General features: G+C 31.9%; 1 protein-coding gene across 1 annotated transcript in view; it reads left to right on the top strand.

Annotated features, from left to right (window-relative positions):
- Window positions 1–935: 935 nt before the first annotated feature.
- mol (dual oxidase maturation factor 1 mol) overlaps window positions 936–10,328 on the top strand; it is a 167,560-nt gene continuing 158,167 nt past the window's right edge. Inside the window, exon 1 of the mRNA XM_088275023.1 lies at window positions 936–1,362. The gene's annotated coding sequence lies outside the window, so the exon portion shown is untranslated. The remainder of the gene's footprint in view (window positions 1,363–10,328) is intronic.

The following is a 10,328-nucleotide window of genomic DNA, read 5'->3' as shown; positions in this document are numbered from 1 at the left end:
AGAACAGGCCGTAGCGTAGTTGGGTAAACACTTGATCGCGAAACTGGCGTCATGGGTTCGATTCTTGCCAGTTGCAAAATAATTTGATTTGAATAATAATTTAAATAAAATAAGTTTTTTTTCAGTTGGTCTAGATGTAGTGAAGTATATTTCATAATTTACTTCTCCAGTTTTTCCCTTAGCTTCAGACAAGAAGTTGAGATTCTGTTAGCTTTTCTTGTGTACCTAAATCCTGTACATTTGTGTAATAAAAATCATTTTTTAAATCACTTACAAAATGATTTTTATTTAAATATTCTGAAATATTACGCAATAATAGAAAACGGGTGTAAGGATATTTTATAAGTCTTCAAATCCTTACGCGCACCCAATAGTGCATAGAACACTGCATCATATAAAAGCAGTGTAATCTTGATCGATAACACATGTAGGAAAGGTGATCAGCCCTGCGCTTCAGGTACCGGTCCAGGGTAATATTGAATAAACATTGGAGTAAAAAATCACTTAAATATTACTTTATCCTCCCTGGGAATAGAACCCGGGACCTTCAGTTCGGTAGTCGACCGTGCTGACTATAATACTACGGAGGCGAACAAAAGTTAGATGTTAGGATAATGGAATCCAAAAAAATATTTATTTTGTGGCAGTAAATTGATTTTTTAAAGCGATATTATAAGACAATCCAACCTACTCAATTGGAATATATATTGATTTTCTATATGAAATTTATAAATATGGCATAATAAGTCATAAGTACATACCCAGGTATTATTCAGTTGATGTTGTATCGAATCTTTTGAACAATGACTTATATCAATAGGAATAAGAAAATATTCTCGAATTGAATTCACCGGCGGTGTTCAACAATATTTAAAATGCAAGAGAGAGTTGCCGCAAGTGACAAGGCAGGGATTGAAATTATAGCTCTTCGTTTTAGTAGCTGACGAATAACAAGGCTGTTCGGATGTGTTGCCGCTCGGCGCCATTTTGTGTCCAACCGTTCCCGCGGGAAAAGCGATTCGAAAACGGAACGGGTCGTGGAAAAATGTGGGTTGCCAAGTGAATAAGATATTGCGCAAATTTCAAAATTGACCGTGTGTTTAATGTTTTTTTTAATATATTTTTTTGTTATGGCAATAGTTTTAGGAATTTAAAACGCCGGGAGGTGTTTATCGGCTAGACATTGCAATATTTATATCCAGTGTGTGATTTTCGGCGTTTTTATTCGCGGTATCGTAACGCCCGAAGTGATTCTAGTCCGTGATGTCAGATAGTGTTGTTTTTGTATATTTTAAGAAGAAAGTGTGTTGAATTGTGTTTATTGATATTAGTGCTATGCTCGGATTTAATGGATTCCAATAGGTATTTTTTATTTATCTTTTATTCTTTATTTATTTTAAATTGCATATTGCACAATATTATGTAAACATCGCAATCATATATCATTATTCTTATTTTCAAACGATAATAGCAATAAACACTTTCCAGTATAAAAAAAATCACCGTATTCAGTGGGTTTGTAGAATTGACAGTGTAAACCATAAAATCTTATTATTCCTCTTTCTCTTGGTGTGGTGTGGAGAGTCGTCTACCTTGGGGTTGGCCGTACAATGCAAACCATAAAATCAAAATTTAAAAATACTTATTTTTTGTCTTCTTCAGCTTCTTTCCCACCCAAATGGTGCATATGACACCGCATTGATTAACTCAATGGAGGCAAGGTGATCATAAATAATTATTTTTCTAACGCTTATCCGCATCCGCACCCAGTGGTGCATAGGGCACTCTATCGTATTGATGCAGTGTAATTGTTATCGTTACTCACATGAAGGCAAGGTGATCACTTCTGCGCTTCAGGAACCAGTTTAGGAAATTTGGAAATTGAACCCGGAACGAACGCTAACCATTACACCAAGGATGCGGATAATTATAGGATAATAATGAATTTGCCCGAATGCACTCTAGAGGGGAGGAATACAAATACTTTACCTACTTCCCGGCCCCCCATCCTGTGTCCTAGGGCCTCTAGTGTCCCGTCGAATACCTTCTCCAGCGCCCAGCGGGGGCCGTATAGCCCCTTTTAGAACTTATGACTATATTGCATAAGAAAAAAATATTTCTAGAACGGTCAAAATACACGCAAGCAAAGCGATTTAAAAAAAATTGGACTGGAACCCGAAGTCCATTATCGATCACCGTTTTGACATTACAACATACATTAAGAAGAATGTGGTATTTACAAGGCCTTCGACCTGTCATAGGCTGGTTAAATTATCACTTTACACATTTTCATCATTCACCATTCTACTAATAATTGACAACCGCACTACTAAATTTTTGTCAAACTGAGTAGTGTGGTTATGGTATAATGGTGAATGTTGCACAAGTGTAAAGTGATCACTTTACTAGCCTACGAAAGGTCATGAGCCCTGTAAATTCACAGACTTCAATATTCTTTTTCATCTATGGTGAGATGTCAAAATGCAAAAATAACTTGTAAGCGGAAAATACCCAGATTTGTGAGTAAGTATTTGGACTCACTCAAAATGTTGCTCGAAAATATTTATCAATCTCTTTCTGGATCCCCTCTGAATTCTCTACCTCGTTCCATATCGCTCACTCCTTTCAACAACGTCATTTATCAAAAAAACTTGATTTTTCAGGAGATCGTTTTAAAAGTTTAAAAATGATATGTATTAAAAATAAATATAAAGCCACTTTTTGCACTTTTAAATGTGCAACAGATCTTTTTATGTAAAACCTGTTTTTTTCTCCATTTGAAAAATATTTACTATATTTAAAAAAAAAAAAAATATCTTTTCTTCAAAATGCAAAAACAACACTTTCTGCCATGTAGCGGGTAAATATCAAGTTAAAAATATGCCTCTCTTGCTGGGATATAGTACATTTTCTGGGCATTCCGAAAACATGCAAAACTGAAAATTGTCGATTTTTTATTTACGACGTTCTTGAAAGGAGTGAGTTAAATGTATTCAGCTACATATTCTTCTAATCATCTAATTTCTGCATTCACCAATTAATTATAGCTCAATTAATTGTAACACTTTTGGAAATTCATATGTTTACCTGGTAGCAACACAATTATTTGCAGTGAGAATCGAACTTGGGACCATGTGATAGAAGTCTAATTCCGATATCAAGAGACGAATAAATGACAACCAATAAGATACACACAATTGTTTTTTCTTCTATTAATATCCATCCAACAATACATCAACATCCTCACATTGTGACTGACCCTCTTTCATGGACCTTCGAAGAAATGTCATTTTGACGCGTTTAACCTTGACATCTTCTACAAACACTATATTTAGAAATAATTACACGTGACATAACTTAATTAAGGTGTTTAAACAGTATTTTTGGTTAAATGGTCATTCGGATGACGTGTATAATGAAGAAATCGGATCAGGAACATATTAAATAATAGAAAAATGATAATAATAACCCACTCATTAAATAAGAAGTATTAAAAATAAAAACATCATTCAAGGCTCTCTCCTCTCCCCTAAAAAAATTATGGTAATCAATTCAGAAATAATTTCACCTGTGTTTAGTCGCAACTGATGGCAGCATTTAAAAAAATCCTTATCCGCACCCCAATGGTGCATAGGGCACTGCATCATATATACGCAGTTTTATCTCGACCTTGAGCCCTCCGATTCAGGTACCAGTCCAGGGTAATATTGAATAAATATTCGAGTGAATTAAACAATTATACTTATTTTAAAATTTATTCCCCCGCGGTCCCGCTGGGAATCGAAACCGGGGGAACGGTAGCCGAGTGTGCTGACAACTACGGAGGCGGACTACCTATCATAAATCGATATCTGTGGTAAATGTGGACATATATGTATATATACATATACATATATATATATATATATATATATATATATATATATATATATATATATATATATATATATATATATATATATATATATATATATATATATATATATATATATATATATATATATATATATATATATATATATATATATATATATATATATATATATATATATATATATATATATATATATATATATATATATATATATATATATATATATATATATATATATATATATATATATATATATATATATATATATATATATATATATATATATATATATAATATATATATATATATATATATATATATATATATATATATATATATATATATATATATATATTAATATATATATATATATATATATATATATATATATATATATATATATATATATATATATATATATATATATATATATATATATATATATATATATATATATATATATATATATATATATATATATATATATATATATATATATATATATTTAAAATAGTTTAATGTGCGCCTTCTTCAAGTCAGCTCCAAGCGATTTCACATTCTTTTTTTCAATGATATAATTTGAGGATTTGTCTATTTAGCGTAAAACATAGATATTTAATTAAGATTACAACCTACTAATTAAAATATAACCGTTAGTTTTTCCAACACAGAGTAGCGGAACATATGCGAAATTACATAATTAATTGCATGCCAATTTCGAAGTGCTAATTTGTGAAGGCAAGAGTGATCTTCGAAATTGAGTCGAACGAAACACCATTGTGTGTAAAGTTGTGTCTCGGCGATTGCGTGCTGATTAGCTCTTACCTTATACGAAGATCGTATCTGCCAAGTTTTCATACTCTGGCATATAAAACATAAGCAATAGGTCCCACGACCCGGTTCTCAAGGCGCGAGAACCGAGAACCGAGAACCCAGAACTCGATAACACACAAACTGAACGCCCAAATCACAAGTCCTTAAGTCAGTGTTTCCCAACCTTTATATTATTTTTTGACATCTCAACTCTCCAGCATAAACGTTCCATTTCCCACTAACATCTTAACCTTATTAACCTCCCCTAAGAAACTTGTACATAAAATAATTTGTAAATATCTTAAAATTAATTTTATAAATTTGTAAAGGTATATGATAACTCAGTAAACAAACTAAGATTACTAATAAAACTAACCCCACTCACAGGAATACTAACACTTGAAAGTCAAATGTAAAAAGTGTAAATAAAAAATAACTCGACATTGGCTATAATACTTAAAATGGGTGAAAAGCCATTAAAAAGAAGAAGAAGAAGACATCTCAACCCTGTATTTTTGCATCCTGTCATTTTCTGTCCTGTCGTTCATTTTCGCACACTTTTTTCCTTAATTAACAAGTTTGGTTATTTACAACATTTTGAGTGTGTCCAAATACTTGTTCACAAATATGGATTATCTCCAATTATACGAGTTATTTTTATATTATTTTTTTTTGACATCTCATCAAAAACGAAAATGCTCAGACTTCCATATTCTTGTTCATCTTTGATGAGATGTTAAAAAAATAGTTTGAAAAAAACAACAATAAACATCGTGGTACAAAGTAAATTGTCAAATTTAATATTCGTGTATTTTTAATCTTATCGGCAATTGTGTCGGTAAAAATCGCTTAATTTCGGTAGCAATCTGTTTTACGTTTTATACGAATATTCTAATTATTAAAAATATAGGTAAAATCAAAACATATTATTTTTTGACATCTCAACATAGATGAAGAATATAATGGAAGTCTGGGCATTTACGGGGCTTACAATCGTCATAGGCTGGTCTAAGTGATCACTTTACACACGAGTAACATTCACCAATTTTACCCATGTTTCGACTTTCAATAAGTCAATCACACACATGCGAAGTACCCGACTATAATCTCAACATTTTTCGTTGGGTTAGTATTTCCATCCATCACTAAAGATAATATGGAAAAGTGCAAATAAAACAAATATCAATGAGCTGCCATCCTCTTCTCAAAAGAAGAGCAGAGTTGTAATATTTTTTGCAACTTTTTTGTCCCCGGAGGGGCATGCGCCCCATGTTGGGAAACACTGCCTTAAATGTTGAATAAATAATCGGTAAATCATACCGCGTCTTGAATGTAATAAATCCATCTAGATTATTGAATGAATAGCCGATTTTCGGGGTCCTGTCATATATTTTCGCACATTTTTTGCCTAATTAACAAGTATGGTTATTGTTGAAAAAATAAACAATAAAGATCATGGTACTAAGTAAATTGTCAGATCTAATATTTGTGTATTTTTATTCAAGTAGTTAAAAATCGTACACGTTTAATTTCTGTAGTAATCTGTTTTACTTTTTTATGCCAATATACCAATATTAAAAAATACAGGTAAAATCAAATGAAATTATTCAACAATTGATATGTATATAACTAACTTTTACGGTGTATACATTTAAAACAAAAATAAAAAAGTAAGCAAAAAGACTTGTTAAAGATGTAGAAGAATCTCGCTTCGGAATACCATCTCGGACACATGGAACAGACGAAATATTAAAAACTTAAAATATCTCATCATTTGATTGATTGATGTAAAGTAAGTATATATTTTCTTAATCTGTTAAGAAATCATCCGATAACGGTCTATGCAAATACAAGCAACAATATATAGATTTTTATACATAGATCTTTTTCCATGTATTTTTTCGAGATACAACATTTGCATTCTGATACTACTTATATTATATGTTACATACATTTAAATTTTTTCGCATTTCGCAAAATTTGACGTTATTGGATCATTTAAGTCAGCCAAATGCCAGGTCGTAAGCACTGGAATGCTCACCTATCGTATGAAAATGATAGATGTTTCACGACCATTTACAATGACCATTCGACACCAATTTATATTACATATTATACTAGCTGTACCAGGTCATGCGTTGCTGTGGTTAAGCCTATTTAAATGAAAAAATAGAGAACACACAATACACATTTCTAATATGTGTAATTTCACAACGTTTTTGATGAAAATGTCAATCTACGAAATAACAATGAAAATGAAAATGCTAAATGACAGCAGCCGTTAAGAATCACGCTGTCCACCATGAGCAATATTTAGTATTACGTGTGTTCAACAGATGGCGCTGCCAATGCGATAAATAAAACTTTTAAAATAAAACATTTTTTACCTGCTATCTGCTACATTTTTATTTATTATAAATTGAAAAATAAAAACATATGCACATTCAAGTGAAAAGCTGTGTCAAAATTTCAAAGCAATGAGCGAATAACTCAAAAGATGTAACATTTTAAACAAGCCTAAATTTACATTTTTATTTATAAAGATATTTTTTGAAGTACAATAGTTTCATTTTAAACCGCAAGCAATTTGAACACAGCGTTGTTGGGTAATTTATTGAAATCGTGCCCTGAGAATTTTGTGATCGAGTAAAGAAACCACCTCACAATAGGCACCAGACATCTCTTTACCAAGATTAAATCAGTTTCCTAAGACACCGATATCTGCCATAATAATGAATATACAAAATATAATATACTCAATCCAATACATATACAGTGAAACCTCTATCTATCGTTATTGAAGGGACCTATTGAAATAAACTATTAAAACGGTTAGTGGTTAGATACTAATATTACTAACATTTTTGTAAAAAAAAAAAGTAAAAATGTCTAACCACAAAGTAAATGATTTTAAGAGGGATAAAGAAGTCAATTCACAAGGAGATATGATCGAGTAAAATATATCGTCTTCCCAATCCGCATAAACATTGGAAGGTTAAAATTTTAAGAAAAATACTAATTACATAATTAAAAATAATAACGTAGTATTTTTAATTCGCATTAAAAATACTACTTTTTTAATGCGAATTCGCATTAAAAAATACTTGAACTATGTACAAAAATAAGGGATAGGTTCCATTACATTATAAAATCGCATAACTTCAAAATCGCATAAAAACAGACCCAAGAGTACACACTTTTAAAACAATCGGGCGTGAACCATGTGACATCTCCGGTCGTCTCTGGTGGTATGAATTCTGTGCTTAAGAATATCCCACTGAGCCAGCCAAATGCCAGGTCGTAAGCCCTGGGATGCTCAGACTTCCATCATCTCTCGCATGAAAACGATAGATGTTTTATTTCGAGTTGAGACGCCTATAATGGTACGAGCATTAATGTATTATTTTTTGATATCTCATCAAAGATGAAGAAGAATATGGAAGTCTGGGCATTTACGGGGCTTACGACCGTCATAGGCTGGTTTGAGTGATCACTTTACACACGTGTAACATTCACCAATTCTACCCATTATTGACAACCACACTACTCAAATTCTTGGAAGTTCAATATATATGAACCAATTTAGAAACCTTGTTCATGAATCACTAGAACTTCACTAGAGACATCTATTGGTGAGATGTAAAGAAGCTTTTTACTAAGCAGAAACTCTTATATTACATCTCACCAATAGATGTCTCTAGTGAAGTTCTAGTGATTCATGAACAAGGTTTCTAAATTGGTTCATATATATTGAACTTCCAAGAATTTGAGTAGTGTGGTTGTCAATAATGGGTAGAATTGGTGAATGTTACACGTGTGTAAAGTGATCACTCAAACCAGCCTATGACGGTCGTAAGCCCCGTAAATGCCCAGACTTCCATATTCTTCTTCATCTTTGATGAGATATCAAAAAATAATATGAAAATAACTCCTGTAATTGGAGATAATCCAGATTTTGTGAACAAGTATTTGGACACACTCAAAATGTAGCATTAATGTAGTTTACAGGAGAAAAATAATAGGCCACAATGTAACCTTTCAACTTAAAGAGGGTAATAAAATTTAATTCTTTGTTTTGAATAGTAAAATCATCAACATGCCTACATGCATAATAATATTTCAATGTAATAAATTAAAATTTGTATTTCGTAATAATTGTTATACAGTTCACGCCCAGTGTTGCAATTGTGTCAAAACTTCTTCCTGTCAATTTTACTTCTCAAATTGAGATAATGTCCAGCATTCGGTAAATATACTTCACTTTGTCTCGATGTGATGTAACTTTTGTTTATCTAAAAACGTAAAGCTGACGACGCCTTACGACGAAATTGATTTCTTAGAATTTGTAACTGGTAATTATTTTTTGCAATACGCTAAGCTCGTGTAAAGATTTCTAGAGAAAAACGGCTGGAAAATTTATTTAATTATTTAGGGTTGAGCAAAGTCGTGTCTGACACGGAAAACTTAGAAATCGCCAAGATAACAAAACGCAAGATCTTCGGTTCGATTATTCACGTTGGACGAAAAGTCTAATACTAGATTTTTGGAATTTCAACCAAAATAGTACTTTTTACATTATTTTTGATATCTCAACATAGATGAAGAAGAATATGGGAGAATAAATGAATATTTGGGAATTAAATACATAAAATAAAAAATAATAAAAATTGTATCACTCACATACATAATCAATAAATATATTTTTGTTTCATATCTCATCAAAGATGAAGAAGAATATGGTAGTCTGGATATGTCCGCCTCCGTAGTGTAATGGTCAGCGCGCTCGGCTACCGTTCTGGAGGTCCCAGGTTCGATTCCCAGAGGGGGGTCTAATAAATATAAATGAGTTTTTCACTCTAATATTTATTACATATTACCCTGGACTGGTACCTGAAGCGCAGGGGTCATCACCTTCCGTTCGTGTGTTAACGATCAAGATAACACTGCATTCATATGATGCAGTGACCTATGCACCGTTGGGGTGCGGATAAGGGTTCGAATGGATATTTGCAGGGCTGACGACCGTCATAGGCTTGGTTAAGTGAACACTTTACACACGTGTAATATTCACCAATTCCACCCATGATTAACAACCACACTACTCAAATTCTTGAAACTTCTAGATATATTAATCAAACTCGAATCACAGTGTGCTAGAGCTATAGGCATCTATGCTGGGAAGAGGAAAGCTTTTATTAATCACACAAAAAAAATCATTTGTATGTGTAACGCTTGGTAAATACCCTGGCTTTCATACTCTTCTTCATCTATGTTGAGATGTCAAAAGTGTACATCAAGTAGGTAGAATAAGTACATTGAGGCACAATTTTATTTCCTTACAGTTTCTGCTTTCCTTTAATTTCACAATATATCTGTAACTCTGTTTTTATTCTCAAGGCTTTAAAATACAATAAGAATCTTTTATTTGTAAACGTATTAATTTCATTGTTTTTAGTTGAAATTTGTATAGAAACAGGTGTAAATATAAAACACTCTTCAAAGAACGCGCCGCTACGGTGTTTTAATTAATGGGGCAATCGATGATTTCGATATAACACACGTATCGATTTGTTTATCTTGTCATTGTGTCAATTTACCCTCATGTAATAATCTATATCCAACTGTTGTGTCATGGGTGGAT

The sequence above is a fragment of the Brachycentrus maculatus genome, unplaced genomic scaffold, assembly GCF_059751285.1.
Source record: "Brachycentrus maculatus isolate JH-2025_06_01 unplaced genomic scaffold, ASM5975128v1 h1tg000757l, whole genome shotgun sequence".
In the NCBI taxonomy this organism is placed as follows: domain Eukaryota; kingdom Metazoa; phylum Arthropoda; class Insecta; order Trichoptera; family Brachycentridae; genus Brachycentrus; species Brachycentrus maculatus.
Note: the sequence above shows the minus strand (reverse complement) of the source record. Positions and strands in the feature narration are given on the sequence as shown.